This window comes from Lepidothrix coronata, unplaced genomic scaffold (genome assembly GCF_001604755.1).
Source record: "Lepidothrix coronata isolate B3197 unplaced genomic scaffold, Lepidothrix_coronata-1.0 Scaffold180, whole genome shotgun sequence".
NCBI classification, from domain to species: Eukaryota; Metazoa; Chordata; class Aves; order Passeriformes; family Pipridae; genus Lepidothrix; species Lepidothrix coronata.
Window position 1 is genome coordinate 833,113 of NW_016690360.1, and position 16,535 is coordinate 849,647.

The following is a 16,535-nucleotide window of genomic DNA, read 5'->3' on the forward strand; positions in this document are numbered from 1 at the left end:
TGCTTGTGGCTGAAGTCTTCATTTTCCACCTGGGGAATGACATGGAGCTTTGGGCTGGATAAACCCCAGAACTGGTGATTATATCTGGTTTTAATGTGATTTCCAGGCAGCAGCTTCCCCAGGCCCCAAGAGAGCCCTGAGCCCACGTGAAGGGTGGCAGGGACAGATCCAGGGCAGGTGTCCAGCCAGGGGGTCTTGAGTTCCAGTCATGCCCATGGGAGGGATGAAGAGCATCCAGCTGGTGCCAGCAGCTCTCCAGGCAAAATCTAAAGGCCCCAAACCCAGGGTTTGCTGCTGGTTCAGTGCAAACCCCCAGAGTTTCCTGCTCTCTGTCCCAGTCGCCTTCACCGTGCCCTGGATCTGTCCCTGCCACCCTTCACGTGGGCTCGGGGCTCTCCTGGTGCCTGGGAAAGAGATGCTGCCTGGAAATCACCTTAAAACCAGATATAATCACCAGTTGTGGGGTTTAATCCAGCCCAAAGCTCCTTGTCCTACTCCCGGTGTCATTCCCAGCTGGAAGGTGAAGCTTTGCTTGGATGGTTTCCCCAGGTGCCTCTGGGACCCCCAGCAGTGGCTGATGGTGCTTCTGCTGTGCCAGGGCTCGTTGGGGCTGGTATTTAATTAAAATCTGCAGGTACAGAGGCCCCTGGCAAATGTAGTCTCCAGGGGGTTCAGGTTTTCTCCCTCTGCTACTCAAAGAAATTAAAATTAATGGCAGGAAAGGGTGAATTAGGTCTGTAGGGGTTCAATGTTCAAAACTGGCAGCTTTGACTGTCTGAGGGCTTCAGACAGTGCTGTGGGTGCCCTCCTGTCCCAAACCCCCGAGCTGAAGGTGCCCAGCTCAGCCAGACCAGCCCCAGGCTGGGAACCAGATCCATCACCCAAGTGGCAACTGGCCTCGGATTTTTCTCCTCCTGTCCAGGCTCTGACTCATTAGTTTCCACACTTACTGGAAGCCCAGCTTATTATTGCAACATTTCATCAAATCAGAAGCCAAACCAAAATATTGACACGAGAAATGTTTCAATACTAAAGGAAAAATGTTGGGTTTAGGGCTCTGTACTGGCTGCATCTTCACCCAAACGCTTCCTGGATCTTTCTGTATCCTGATTTGTTTCCATCATCCCTTCTCTCCCCTTGCCTTGGCTCCTGCGTGGAGGTGGGAATTCTGCTGTCCTGCACTTTCTTTGGAGCATCCTTTAGCAGTGACAGCTCTGATATCTCAGCCAAAGAACAGCAGCAGCACCTTGCAGGGGTGAGCTCTGGGCTCCCAGGGAACTGGGGAATTGCTGCTGGGGGCTCTGGGAAATGTGCTGCTCCACGTTCATTCTCCTGCTCATTGCTGGCCTTTCCTTCTGCACTCGAGTCAGATTTCTGCATGAGGAGCTGCAGACTTGGCAGAGGTTTGTTTTTTTAAGGAGAGGTAATTGTGCTCAGCTCTGTCTCCTGCAGCCCTTCTGTTTGCCTGCCTAATTTAATCTGCTCGTCTCTGGCCAGCTAATTGGGGACAGGAACAGATTGTGGCTCCAGGAGTTGTGGTGTGTCTTGAACTCCCCCTCTGTGGATCCAGAGCCCCTGGCTCGTTCCTGGCACTGCAAAGGTCTGGGTTCTGCTGTGGCACCTGGGCACGAGGCGGGCACAGGATGGAGCAGGAGCAAGGCTGGGATGGGGCAGGGCCAGAAGGGAAGGAGGGGCCTTCAAAGTGCTAAAGCAGATCCCAAACCTGCTGGAGGCACCTGGGCAGGATTTGGGACTTTTTGCAGCGCTAGGACAAGGGGGAACGGCTTTAGGCTGAAAAAGGGCAGATTTAGGTTGGATGTTAGGGAAGAAAGCTTTCCCTGTGTGGGTGGGGAGGCCCAGGGGAACTGTGGCTGCCCCATCCCTGGAAGTGTCCAAACCAGGCTGGAGCACCCTGGGCTGGTGGAAGGTGTCCCTGCCCATGGCAGGGGGTGGGACTGGATGAGCATCAAGGTCCCTTCCAACCCAAACCATTTTAAAATTCAGATTCCTGAATCCAGGGTGAAACCCAGGGCTGCTCCTGCTTGCACAAATTGTACAAACTCAAGGAAAGAAACTCTGGGCTGTGGCTCTGCAGGAATTCCCAGTGATCCATAGGGAAGGGCCACTAGGATGGTTATGATGTGGCTCCAGCCAGGATTGGAGCCTGGATGGTTCATGGATTACGGGTGAACTGACTCTGCTGGTGGAGAGGGGACAGACAAGGGCACAACTGAAGGACTGGGCACTGAAAGGAAAGGTTTGGGGTCACTGAAACCCAAAGTTATAAGTGACTTAAGCTCAGGTTGGGGTGAGCCCAGCAAGGTGCAGCTGTACCTGGGCCCTTGGGATCAATTTGCTCCATGGAAAGGGGGGGGGGGGCTTTTCCATCAGATTTAAGCTGGAGAGAGATCTCAAGAAGAGATTTTTTTATTGTTTGTTTCTGGATCACTTCACCCCTCTGACCCTGAGAACTGCCAGGGGATGATTTTCAGGGGACTTTGAAGCCCATATTCCCTTTCATCATCTCTGCAGAGTGAAGCTGCACCCTGAGTGTTAGATTGGACTTTCTTGCTGTTGATATTCCTCCCAACATCCCCTGTCCTTTGCACCCTGGCCTGTCCCATGGCACTGAAATGGCACTGGCCTCAGTGCCAGCCATCCCGAGGAGTGAGGGCTCAGGGGAGGCAATCAAGGCCTCACTCAGGGCTACCTGACTGAATAAATACCATTTGAGGGGGAAAATGCCAAATCAGAGCCGTGTCTTCACTGCAAGTTCAGTGATCTGCTTCTGTTTCAAGCTTTAAAGAGTTTTAGGAAAAACTGTGCTGAAAGAAGCTGCATAAGTGGTTTTTCCTGTTAAAATCACGCTCAAATTTATGTCAGCCAGGTGTATTTTGGATCAGTGTTTCCTATTCTGTGCATACAAAGATTTTTAAGTGGGTTTCCCTAAATAAAATTCTTACATCTGTGATGTACTTTGCTTCTGCAATGGCAACAAATTCCATCTCCAGCAGCTGGAGCTGCTCCTTCATGCTCTTAACAGAGCTGTTACGGGGTTTAGATTGGATTTTAGGGAAAAAATTCCTCATGGAAAGGGTTGTCAGGCATTGGAATGGGCTGCCCAAGGCAGTGGTGGAGTTCCCATCCCTGGAGGAGCTCAAAAACCCTGTGGAGGTGGCACTTGGGGCCAGGGTTTAGTGGTGGTGCTGCTTGACGGTTGGACTTGGTGATCTTAGAGAGCTTTTCCAGCCTTAATGACTCTGGGATTAGAGGAATTTCTGGGATTGTAAGAATTTCAAGCATTTTTGGTGCCTCAGGGTGAAGGGATGGAGACCTGCCCCACGGATCTGTTTGGGAAGGAGGAATTTTTGGGGCAGAGCAAGAAGCCCAGTTTGGATGTGGAGGGAGGTCCCAGCCCCTGCCCCGGGAGGAGAAACCCTTCATCCTGCAAATCTGGATTAGTCACCTTTGGTTCAGAAGCAGAGAAATGCAAACAGCTCAGAAGTGTGTTTTCACAGTCACTCCTTGCAGTGAAAGCCTGCTCTTGGAAACAAGTTTCCAGTTTGTGCCGGAGAGGGGATTAAGACTCTCCAAGCTGGGAAATTTTCCTTTCCAAGATGTTCACTCTGGCACCATTTTTATTATCGTGAAAATTCGGTGTAAACCAGTTTTTTTTAGAAGAATTGAGAGGTCCCCACATGCCAGGAGAAGCCTGAACTCAGGAGCATTTTTCTTGGAGACTCCCGTTTCCTGAGAGCATTTCACACACTGCCCTCCCCACCTCTGCCCTTTCTGCTGAATAACCACATTTACCCCGATAAAGCTGGGTGGTTTTTGAGGTTTTTCTGGTTAACTGGACTCCTGGAATCCCTCTCCACAGTGCTTTTTAAATGGGAAAATTCACTTGTATGAAGAACCTATTTATGATTAATTTTTAGTGACTTGTTGGGGTGATCTTCACATTTTTCAATTTTATTCTTAATATGCCAGTAGGAATAAAATAATGATGGCAAAATAAAATAATTTTTCTTTCTATACTCCTACAGAAAAGGAATTAGGATAAAATCAAATGGACAAGACTCTCGGACACAGGGTGGGATTTTTGGGGTGTCCTGGGCCAGGAGTTGGACTCGATGATCCTTGTGGGTCCCTTCCAGCCCAGGATAGTCTATGTTTATATATTATTATAATTTTATATATATATCTTTAATATATTATTTATTATTATATATTATTTATATATTATTTTTATATTATTTATATATTATTTATATATCATTTATATATTATATTATATTATATTACATTATATTATATTATATTACATTATATTATATTATATTACATTATATTATATTATATTATATTATATATTCTATGAAAATCCATCTGGTTTCAGGGAGCATTAAAGGGGGGTGAGAATAACCAGAGGGAAAGGTTGGATTCAGCCCAGGATCCACATGGATCCAGTGGAAGTGTCAGAAGCACTTTGTTGTTAAATTTCTGAGGACTACAACCATGATTTGTTGGCAGGGCTGTTGGGTTTTTTTTCCTTCTTCATTTACAACAGAATTGCTTTATTTCATTTTTTTTGAAGTGTCTCTTGTGTCTCTTCACTGTATTTATACAGCAACCTCTGCAAGGTATAGATGTGAAATTGTTATATTTTACATATATATCTATATCTATATATCTCTATGTCATACCTGTGAAATCAGCCCTCCCATGAATAATTTATCTCAGGCTGCCTGGCACTTCACATGGATTACTTTGAATTCATAGAAGGCTTTTCACAAAGAGTTATAAATCCAAATGATTAGAAAAAAAAGCTCCATTCAGTGTCAACAGCTAAACCTGTGTGAGAATAATAAATGCTCCTCCTCAGCTGCAGGAGCTCTTGAACTGCCACCACAGAGAGGGTGACACTGTTTTGCCTCTTTTCCCTCTTTTTCTCTTCCTTTCCCTGTGTGGTTTTGGTTTTGGTCACCCCAGCACTGCTGTTGCTGTTCCCTAATCCCACTGGTGGGAAATACCAGCAGAGCAGCCACCTGGATGTGAGATTTAACGAGGAATGAACGAGGAATTAATCAGCAAAATCTTAAAAAAGTGACTACAAAGGTATTTTCCATCCTGAGTTTCTAAAACACAGTCATCAAAAAAAAAAATCAAACCAGGGAGTCTCCCAGGTGGAATACACTGAACCAGATTTAGTCCTGACTTAACTTTGCTGGTTGGAAAAAAATGGAGTCCCATTCTGAAATTTTGCCTGCTCTTCCTTTGGGCTGTTTCCTCTTCACACCAATTATTGTACCTTGAAAAAGGGCTGAAAGCCTGAGGCAGGAAACAGGCAGAAGAGGCAAAGTCCTAAAGAGAAACAAATTCATTTTAGTTGAATAGTTTCCTACCAATAAAAGAATGAGAACACTCCCAGGGACAGGGTGGGATTGTTGGGGTGTCCTTTGCAGGGCCAGGAGCTGGATGGATGATCCTTGGGGGTCCCTTCCAGCCCAGGATATTCTGTGATTTTACCAGCTTTCCAACTTTCTGTGGAGCTCTTCTTGCTGCAGACCTTGAATTGTTGCCTGTCAGAAGATTCAAATATTTTGATGCTGTTGGTAATTTTTAGGTACTGATTAGAAATAACATTATTTATAAATTAGCTGCCCTGGGGCTCCACAGAATCAGGAAGGTTGGAAAAGCCCTCCAAGATCACAGAGTCCAACTGTTCCCCTGGCACTGCCAGGGCCACCACGGACCCGAGTCCCCAAGTGCCACATCCAAGTGTTTTTTGAGCTTCCAGGGATGGGGACTCCACCACAGACCCTTCCAATGCTCACTAACTCTTCCAGTGAAGAAATTTTCCCAGATATCCAAAGTGAAGCTCCCCTGGAGCACCTTGAGGCCATTCCCTCTCCTCCTGTCCCTTGTTCCCTGGGAGCAGAGCCCAACCCCCCCCAGCTCCCCCCTCCTGTCAGGGGGTTGCAGAGCCAGAAGGTCCCCCCTGAGCCTCCTTTTCTCCAGGCTGAGCCCCCCCAGCTCCCTCAGCTGCTCCTGCTGCTCCAGCCCCTTCCCCAGCTCCATGTTTGGCTCTGTTCCCTCCTCTCTTCTGGGACTGGGACAGCAAACAACTGAACAAGCCACTCAACAACCTGTTTCAGTTGGAATCACACAGGCTGGAAAAGCAGGTTTTGTATTTTTGGTTTGTCCCTTCTCAGCTCAGAGAAGTTACTCCATCCATGGCTTCCCTGCTCCTTAAATTCGAGGGTTCACTTGCCCCAAGGGGCAGCATTTTCAAGGACTGGGATTTGTTGCCTCGGTGTAAATCCAGCCCTTTCAGTGCCCCAGCAAGGCACTGTTGCCTCGTGTCTTACAACCCCCCCTGGGCCCTGCAGTCTGGGTTACTGAGGTTAATTCTGGGGGTGCATCAGTTCAGCCAGAAAAAACTGAATAAACACAGGAGCCTTGTGTCCCTGGCACGGGCTGAGGGACGGACACAGTCTGCACAGGCAGAGCCTCAAAGCTGAATAAAATTAACGGGGCTGCTTTGGGGTGGGGGTGAAGCTGCCCCTGATTTGGGATGGGATTGTGAAGCTGCCCCTGGTTTGTGATGGGACTGTGAAGCTGCCCCTGGTTTGTGACGGGATTGTGAAGCTGCCCCTGGTTTGGGATGGGATTGGGAAGCTGTCCCTGATTTGTGATGGGATTGGGAAGCTGCCCTGGTTTGGGATGGGATTGGGAAGCTGCCCCTGGTTTGGGATGGGATTGGGGAGCTGCCCCTGGTTTGGGATGGGATTGGGGAGCTACCCGAAGGAAGGTGCTTTCTGGATTCTTTGGGAAGGTGGAAATGCAATGGTGGCACTGGGGGAGGTGGTGGGAGAGGAGGCTCCCCCCAGACTTCCTCAGAGCCATGTGAGGAGTCACTGATGCCTTTAGAAACAAAAATGCAGGTGAACAGACTGTCACTGTCACCTGGGGAGGGCTGATCAGTGTCTTGGACCCAAAACTCCCAGGGCTGGAGCCCCTCTGCCCTGGAGCCAGGCTGGGAGAGCTGGGGGGGTTCCCCTGGAGAAGAGAAGGCTCCAGGGAAAGCTGAGAGCCCCTGGCAGGGCCTGAAGGGGCTCCAGGAGAGCTGGAGAGGGACTGGGGACAAGGGATGGAGGGACAGGACACAGGGAATGACTTCCCACTGCCAGAGGGCAGGGAGAGATGGGATATTGGGAAGGAATTGTTGGCTGGGAGGGTGAGGAAGGGCTGGGATGGAATTCCCAGAGAAGCTGTGGCTGCCCCTGGATCCTTGGAAGTGTCCAAGACCAGGTTGGATGGGCCTTGGAGCAACCTGGGCTGGTGGGAGGTGTCCCTGCCCACGGCAGGGGGTGGAACGGGATGGGATTTAAGATCCTTCCCACCCAAAGCATTCCATGGCCCTGGGATGTCTGATCCCGTGTCCTGGTCCAGCTCTGCACAAACCTCCCCACACAAACTGCAGGAGCAGGTTGGTACCAAGTGCTGGGTGATCCCTGGGAGTTTGAGCAGTTCAGTTTTCTTTGAGGGAGTTTTCCTGTAAATCCAGGCATGCACATCATCCTTTAATACATTCTGAGATCTCAAGCTCTGTGCTGCACAAACCCAGGGACTTTATAAGTTTGTCATATGTTGGATAAATTTCTTGAAAAATGTTCTTTTGGTTGCTTTTGGTTTAACTGGGGGTTTTAACCTCTTTATCCTTAAAAATGATACTAATTGACTTCATATTATTCAGGTCTTAATTTGCACTTGGATGTCTCCCCTTACCCTCCCTATTCTGGATTTCAGTGGATCATAAACCCCCCAACAGTTCAGTTCAGAGAGATCCAGCTGCACTGAGGACTGGGGCTCTCATTGAACAAGATCTGAGAAAACCAGGGAGAAATCTTTAGCCCCTCAAACACTATTTTTCCTCAGGATTCCTTATCCCTGTATTTCTTCAGCTACTTTACCCAGCACTGTGAAAACCTCAAGCCTCGACTTAAATGCTGCTCAGTTTGCTGGGTTTTATTAAAGACAGAACAAAATTAAACACAGCCAGAATTCCACAATCCTAACTTTGTCCTGATATTTAATTATTTTTCTTTTATTTGTTGTGTTCCAAAATTTATGTGCAGGAAGGAGAAGAAATGTTAAATATTTAGTTCAAAACACTGATGTGTGTTGGAGTTTAGTCACAGAAGGAACTTCATATTGCACTTAGTATTCAAATTTAATGCTCAGGAGTTTAATTAGTAAAGTGTTTAGAAGAAGAATTAATAGTGGGAAAGAAAGGATAAACGGGACATTAGTTTAAGTTCAAGTGAGACAATGTTTGGAAGTGTTACAAATGAAAATAAAGGCAGAAAAATAATATAATGACACATAGGAACTGAGCAATAAGGGTAAGAAACAGCAAAGTGGAAAAATTTAAGATAATATAACTGGAAAGTAAAATAATCCAAACATACTCATTGCAAAGGAAAGAAGCACAAACTGAGCTGCAGCAGGCATTGAATCAGAGCTCAGCTGAGGGTAAAACAGTTAAAATGAGCAAACCCAGGAAAAGTGAAGCAATAAAACGTTGTCAGCTCCCGAAAATGTCTGGGGAGGTTTCTTGTTGTCTCCAGCTGTTTAAAGCAGCTGGATGGAGGGGGAAAGTGTGTTATCCAGGCTGCTGGAAGAGGGAAGGAGGAGAGGAAGGTAAAGTGTCCTTCTGTCCTCAGCTGGGGGAAAAGAGGAAACATTTCCCCAGGAAGAAGGGGATGGTCACTCCTTGGTTCCTTGTGTTTATGTTTTTATATACATATATATATTTATTTCAGTATGTGAGCATATGTGTGCTTACAGTTATATATATATATATATAAATGTATATAAATCTCTTCTTTCTAATTTAAGGTTTAATTTAAGAGTTGGTCTCACTTGGGATAACAGATCTTTTTTTTTTTTTAATAAATGAGTAAATAAATAAAATTCTAGACACAACTTGGACATGCCTATTTAAAAGGAAATAAAAGCCAATCAGTGTAGCTGCACTAAAATGGGGTTTGCATGTGCCACTTACACCCCCAAACCCGTCTGTTCTGCCCCCAAAATTCCAGCTCAGTGTGTTATCCCCCCCTGTGCTGTCCCACCCCCCCTGTCTCAGTGCCCTGGGCTTTACAGCAAAACACTCCTGGCCTTGCTGGCTCTGGAGATATTAAAGGATTTGGGATTTTTTTTCCCCTTGCTAAGTCAGTATTTTGCCATTTTCAATCTCTATTTATGCAGATCAACTTCTTATATTCTTATTTTTCTCCTGCCTTTTCCAGCCCTTGCTTTTGATCTTCCTTGGAGCCACAACACAGTGGATTTTCCTCCCGTGTCCAGTGCCCAGCTGAGCTCCTGAGCTGTGCTGAGCTGGTTCATTGAGCCCTTGTTGGTGACAGAAGCAGAAGTTGCACTTTCTGTCTCACTCCTCCTTTCTCCTTCTCCATTTTTGAGCTGGGGGGGGAAAAAAAGGGATTTCAGCAGCTGTCATTGCAAAATCAGCTCCAGCCCCTGCCAGCTTCCATTTCCTCCCCAAAATAAGATTACTACTAATTGTAACACTGGAAGAGTATTGGGGGTTTTTCTATAACACTCACAGCTGAAGAAAAAGGGAATAAGACTATTAAAATGCTTTATCTAACAATTGTTATGTTCCCCCCCCCATTTCTATATTAAGGCATTTAAAAATGTGTAATGGCAGTTGCTCCTGTGAGTCTGGAGAAACTCTGACTTGCTGGTTCCCACTTGCTGGGTGGATTCAGAGAGGCAACTTGAAGAATAATTTCAGCTTTTGATCTTGGATTAATCTAAATTCTCTCCAACGTGACCCAAGGGATGCTGGCAGTGGCATCCCTGGGGCTGCTCCGGGCTGGGCCTGCTGTCCCAGCGGGCAGAGGGTCTCCTGAGGGGGTCAGGGAGGGATCAGAGTCACCTTGGAGCCACCAGGAATGGGGATGGTTGGGTTTCCAGGCAGATCTGCACAATTAGGGTGTTGTGCAGCCGCTCCTGCTAAACGTGAGCAGCCACAAAGCTCCACCAAAGGAACGACCAGAGAGCTTTGGAATTGTCTGCAAGAATCACAGCAAAGGCTGGGCAGGTCAGGAAGGACATGGAGGGGCTGGAGCAGGTCCAGGGAAGGGCAACGAGGCTGGGGAAGGGACTGGAGCACAAGTGCTGTGAGGAGAGGCTGAGGGAGCTGGGGGGGCTCAGCCTGGAGAGGAGGAGGCTCAGGGGAGACCTCCTGACTCTGCAACTCCCTGACAGGAGGGGGGAGCTGGGGGGGGTCGGGCTCTGCTCCCAAGCAATTATCAGCAAGACAAGAGGGCTGGGTCTTCAGCTGTGCCAGGGGAGGTTTAGGTTGGATATTGGGAAGAAATTCTTTCCAGAGAGGGTGATCAGCCATTGGAATGGGCTGCCCAGGGAGGGGGTGGATTCTCCATCCCCGGAGGTGTTTAAGGTGAGACTGGATGTGGCCTCAGTGGACTTGATGGTTGGACTCGATGATGTCAGAGGTCCCTTCCAACCCAGCTGATTCTCTGATTCCATGACACCCTCTGATCATCTCACAGGTCTATGGGCAAGTCTTGGTGTGTTCAGAGGAGACTGAGGGGAGACCTCAGTGCAGTTCCAATTCCTGGGCAGGGGCAGAGGAGGGGCAGGGACTGAGCTCTGCTCTGGGGGACCAGGGACAGCACCCAGGGAACGGCTGGAGCTGTGTCAGGGCAGGCTCAGGTTGGATCTCAGGGAAAGGTTCTTCCCCCAGAGGCTGGTTGGGCACTGCCCAGGCTCCCCAGGGCAGTGGGCACAGCCCCAAGGCTGCCAGAGCTGCAGGAGGGTTTGGCTGATCCTCTGGGGCACAGGGGGGGACTCTTGGGGCTGGGTCTGTGCAGGGCTGAGGGTTGGACTGGATGGTCCTTGGGGGTCCCTTCCAGCTCAGCATATTCTGGGATTCTGTGAAGTCTTCCTTGCACTGCTCTGAGCAAAGTGCTCATCCCTGGCTGGAGAGAAGATGGGGTGAATTTTCTCCTGCAGAATCACTGTCAGAGTGAAGCTCTGGGATCTGGACACTCCCCTGCCTGAGCACAGGCAAGAGATTATGGAGCAGGAAGGTTTGGAGTCCCCAGCCCTGGAGGTGCCCAAGGAAGGCCTGGCCATGGCACTCAGTGCTCTGGGCTGGGGGACAGGGTGGGCATCGGGCACAGGGGGGACTTGATGATGTGGGAGGTCTTTCCCAACCTTAATGACTCTGTGATTTGACTGTAAGTTGGATCAAATGTTTGTTGCCATCCCAAAGAAGGAGGGTTGTTAAATACACTTCTCCCACAAAGCCGTCCTGAGCTTCCCAGCTCAGAGAAGTGCCAAAAAAAAATGGAGTTACTGTGTCTGTGTTAGGAAGAAAAGGAAATTTAAGGTTGTTCTGGATGCCCTTTTCCTGCTTTCTGTGTTTCAGCAGCACTTCTGAGCTGTGAAAATCCCTGGCACTGGGTGAAGTGGCAGATGGAGGAGTGGGGGGAGCTGGGGTGGGGAGGTTTGGACAGAGGGGCTCAGGGGGACAGGGGAGCTCAGGGGGACAGAGGAGCTCAGGGCCAGGCTGGGACACCTGGAGCAGCTTCTCCTGGATGAGGAAGTCTCCGAGGGAAGTTTCCTGTCTTTGCCTCACCTGGATACCCCACGAGCTGAGCAGCTGTTGGGTGTTCCAGGGGCATGTTGGGTGTCCTTCCCCAGGGGAGCACTTGGTGTAGCCCCCAGAAAATGTGGTGCAAACCTGCTCTGACCCAGCTGGGTCACCTGAGCACTGATGCCACCAGTTTTTCCTGCTGCTCCTCCCCTTTCTCACCCCCAAAACATGCCAGGAAGGATGGGCAGGGGGGTGTTGTTTTGAGTCCTCCTCAGAATTTCAGCTGTGTTAAGGAATAAACCAGGTTTAGGAGATTTTCCCTTTCTCTTTTCTGATTCCTCTGGGTTTGTGAGGATTGTTTTCCAAGTGTAATTAAGTTATTGTCAGGCCTGTTTGCTGTGTGTGGACCAGAGGGGTATCGTGGTATCACGGAGGCAGGTGGAAAGAACCCAAAATCTTAATTCTAATGCTGGAAATATCTTTATTAAAGTCCAGCAAAGATCTTCAAATGCTTTCTGAACAGGCCATCTGTCAGCTGAACAACACACCTGCCTGGGGAGTCACAGGGAGAGCCCAGGGTGGCAGTGAGGACACTGATTTTGATTTATTATTTTTTTTCAGACCTCAAACACCTCCTGGATGTTTTCCAGTCTCTGCCCTGGAGACCCCCCAGCCCCAAGGCCAGAGCACGGGGGGCAGAGGATGAAGTAAGCCTTTGCTTCTTCTACTTCCAAACAAAAGACTCCCAGTATAAAATATATTTTAAAAGGGAAAAGAAGTAGATATGAAGTGTAAACTGAGGTGTCAGTGAGTGAGGGAAGGGAGTAAAGTCAATTGTGCCCCGTGCCAGAAGGTGCCCTGAGTAGCTGTGACCTTCATGGTCATGATCTGACAGGTGATCCTGGTGAATGGGAGTAAGTTGTGAGGATTTGGGTGCCATCTCAACAATTAAATTGATCTTTTTAATGCTCTGGTGAAATTCTGGTCAGAAATTGAAGAGGAATCTTTGTTCTTTAGAAACACCCTGAGCAGTAGAAAGTGCTGGGAGCAGGTGCTGCTGAGGGAAGGGATGGAACCTTTCCCTTTGGAGCCTGTTTGAGAGGGAGTGGAGTGTGGGAAGAGGGTGGGAGAATCCCAGAATCCCAGACAGGGGGATTGGGTTGTGAGGGACCACAGTGTCCCATCTGGTCCCACCTCCTGCTCCAGCAGGGCCAGCCCAGAGCACCTGGCACAGGGTTGTGTCCAGAGGGGTCTGGAATATCCCCCAGGAGGGACAGTCCACCCCCTCTCTGGTCTCTGTTCCAGTCACAGCAAAGAAGTTCTTCCTCCTGCCCAGGTGGAGCTTCCTGGGCATCAGTTCCTGCCCGTTCCTGCTGTGCCATTGCTGGGCCCCCCCAGCAGAGCCTGGTCCCTCCTCTGCCCCCTCCTGCAGCCCTGAGGGACAGAAACACAGATTTGGCCTCTCCCCAGGGTTCTCCAGCCCTGGCACAGCTCATGGCTCGTGTCTGCCCGGGGGCTGCACCTTCTGTGCTGTTCCCCAGTGGAATGTGATGCCACTGCTGCTCCTTGGCTTCGGGGCCCCAGTGTGAGCAGTGAGTGCCTGGTTCCTGCTGGCTGATAAACGTGACACTCCAGCTGCCAGCAAACCTCACACCAGGTTCTTCCTCTCCTCACCCCCTCTAGGAGGCCCACCTTGCACCTTGGAGAGGGCTGGGAAAAATGACGGAGTGTTTAGGGCAAAAAGATGCTTTCAAGTAAATGATACTCTGAAGATGAAGGTCTTTGGATTCTTGGCCATGTAATAAAACTTTTTGGGGCAGGTCTTGTGGCAAGTATTTAATAGAATCAGAGACTCACAGAATCATGGAATCATAGAATTATGGACTCATAGAATCATGGAATCATGGACTCATAGAGTCATGGAATCATGGAATGATGGAGACAGAATCATAGAATTATGGACTCATAGAATCATGGAATTATGGACTCATAGAGTCATGGAATTGTGGACTCATAGAATCATGGAATTATGGACTCATATAATCACAGATTCATAGACTCATAGAATAATTGATTGGCCTGGTTTAAATGGGGCCCTAAATTTCTTAACTTTCTCTGCAAGATTCTTCTTTGTCACTGCTAACTGGGCAAGGTGGAGTCTCATCCACTGGAGGTGCAAAGTCTGATGTCATTTGTGTGTCACATCTTCCTCTGTGAGTGCTGCTCCTCCTCCACCACTCCCCTGGAGTGCCCTGGGCTTGGGGTTTGGGGCAGCTGGAACATCTCCAAGATTTCTTCCTGCCTGTTAAAATTTGGAGGTGCAGCTGCCTCTGCTGTGAGTCGGGGAGAACTTTCTTTGGAGTTTTATTTGCCCAGTGGTGGCTTTTTAACGCTTCATCTTTCTGGGAGCTGGGGAGTTCCTCGGCTGCTGTTGTGCCAGAGGATGGATTCACGTGGTTGGCACCATCCTGCCCTTCCCCCTTCATCCCTGGGAATTCCCCCAGGGACGTGGGGGGATTTTCCCTCCTTTCTGTCCATCCTGCCCTGGTGCTCACTAAATGGGTGAAGTCTCCTTGGTGTGACCAGAGTTAACCCTGGCACTGGCAGAACGTCACCTGTGATTTTGCCCTCCTGCCAATGGCCTGTGGGGAAGTTGCTGCCTGGAATTAGGGATTTTAGTGTGATAAACGTCATGATTATCATCTTTTGGGATGAGGAATATCCCACCTTTCTGTGCATAAATAGAAATGTCCATGCACATCCTCTTTAACAACCCCCAAGAGGTCCTGTTTTGCTCTCTAATAATCCCAGGGTGGGAACTCTCCCTGCTCCCCCTCACTGCTCCCTAATTACAGTGGTTTTTACTCTCCAACACCTTAGAACTGTCAGCTTTCATAGTAAGGCCCTTCCTCTTCAGATATGAATTTATTTCTCCCTCCCAGCATCACCCCTTTGCCACTGGGCTGGCCAGGGTTGAGCAAAAATGGCTTTCAAGCCCTGGGATGTTCTGAAGATGCTGAGCTGCTGTTAAACAGTTTTATTTATTTATTTATTTATTTATTTATTTATTTATTTATTTATTTATTTATTTATTTATTTATTTGACTTAATCTCATTCTGTATCACAATGTGATTTTCTTTTATGACACAATTGACACGAACCATGTCCTGCAAAAGGAGTTGGATGCCTCAGTTCTGAAGTTCAGTGTTCCTGTGCTTTTGCTGCCTTGTTTCAGGCTCTCTCAGTGCTGTGGTTTAGCAAAGATTTGGGGTGTTTTGCTGGGTTTTTTAGGACTGGGCTTCTGGGAACAAAGTTATTAAACAAATCACGGGGGGCCCTGTGGAAAATGGGCTGTTTGGTGAGAGCAGGAGATTTACAAGTGTTTCTTCAGCACCTTAAAAATTTATTTACAGAGCAGTGGAAATGTGGATTGGCTTCAAGTTGGATTCTCAGCTCTCCCAGCTCTCCATAAAGTGGGGTGGACTGTTAATAAATGAACAAGCAAATCAGGAAACAGAAAGGATGTAAAGATAGGCTCCTTATCAATCTGAATTTTAAAGGCAATCTCCCACTTTAAGCCTGTCCCCTGAGTTGGTACCTGAGTTCTGCAGCCCTGGAATTACTCAGCAGATAAAGGAATTATCCCAGTTTTCCCAGAAGGGCTCTGCCAGCAGCAGCAGCATCTGCAGGGATGTTTAATGCCCTGAAGGCAGAAGCAAAGGTCCCTCTTGGTCTGTTCCAGGGGTGATGGATGTGCAGGGAAAAGCAGGGCTGGGGCTGGTTTTCCTCCTGTGGGGAATTCCTCATTAAAACAGGGGGAATTTGGGAAGGGGATGAGCCACAGGTATAAAAAAGTAACTTGTGTCAGGGTAAAGAGAACAAACCTGCTGCAGTCCAACACTACAAACAGGGAATGGGAGGGTGTTAAATCCCAGAAATAACATCAAATCCTGGGATTATGGGGTTGGGTCCCACTGCAAGTGTGTGCAAGGAAACCCTTGCACAGGGTGGAGCAGCTCTGCTGAACTCCCCCCTCTGAGCAGTGTTTGTCCTGCCCTCGTGCTTTGTATCCACATTTTTGGTGGGATTCAGTCTAAAATCTTCCCTGGCATTTCTGTCACTGGCCTGTGATCCTTGGTCCTTCTTCACCTCCAGCTTTGAGTTTATTTTCCATGTATCCCCACTGTTTTGTTTTGTCCTCCTGCTGTATCTCTACCCTCTGCAACCTGGGGGAAAATTGTCTTATAGGGGTATTTATTTTCATCACAAAAAGTGGGTAAAAGAGAACAGCAAATAATCCAGTTGTACCAAGGTAAAATGAACTCTCCACTGTAAATTCCTTAGAGGAATTGCAGCTGCTTTATTCAATAAATCAGGTTTTCAAGTGCTTAAAACTTGAAAAGTTTTAAGTGTGTGAGGTCACTGACTGGAGCTTTGGCTGTTTTGAGGTGAGTTTTAGCTGTCAGGTCATCCAGTGCTCCTGCAAAGACACGGGCAGCAGAATTTGGGGTTACTCGTGGCATTTTTGATGGAGTGGTCACAGGACAGAGGAATCCTGAGAGCCATTTTCCTTGAACATGTACCATGAATTCCTTCCTTCCCATTTTGGGAAAGGACTTCCCCCTGAAAATGTGCAGGTTAAACAGTTAATGGGTTATCAAAGTATCACAGAAGCATCGAGTGGTTTGGGTTGGAAGGGACCTTAAAGCTCATCTCGTACCACCCCCTGCCATGGGCAGGGACACCTTCCACCAGCCCAGGTTGCTCCAAGCCCTGTCCAACCTGGCCTTGGACACTTCCAGGGATCCAGGGGCAGCCACAGCTTCTCTGGGCAACCTGGGCCAGGGCCTCCCCACCCTCATTATAAAAAGGGTCACACTC

General features: G+C 48.4%; 1 protein-coding gene across 1 annotated transcript in view; it reads left to right on the plus strand.

Annotated features, from left to right (window-relative positions):
* The first annotated feature begins 10,569 nt into the window (after window positions 1-10,569).
* The window catches only part of HIVEP3 (human immunodeficiency virus type I enhancer binding protein 3), a 223,320-nt gene continuing 217,354 nt past the window's right edge, over window positions 10,570-16,535 (plus strand). The window contains exons 1-2 of the mRNA XM_017830515.1: window positions 10,570-10,622; window positions 12,275-12,360. The gene's annotated coding sequence lies outside the window, so the exon portion shown is untranslated. The remainder of the gene's footprint in view (window positions 10,623-12,274; window positions 12,361-16,535) is intronic.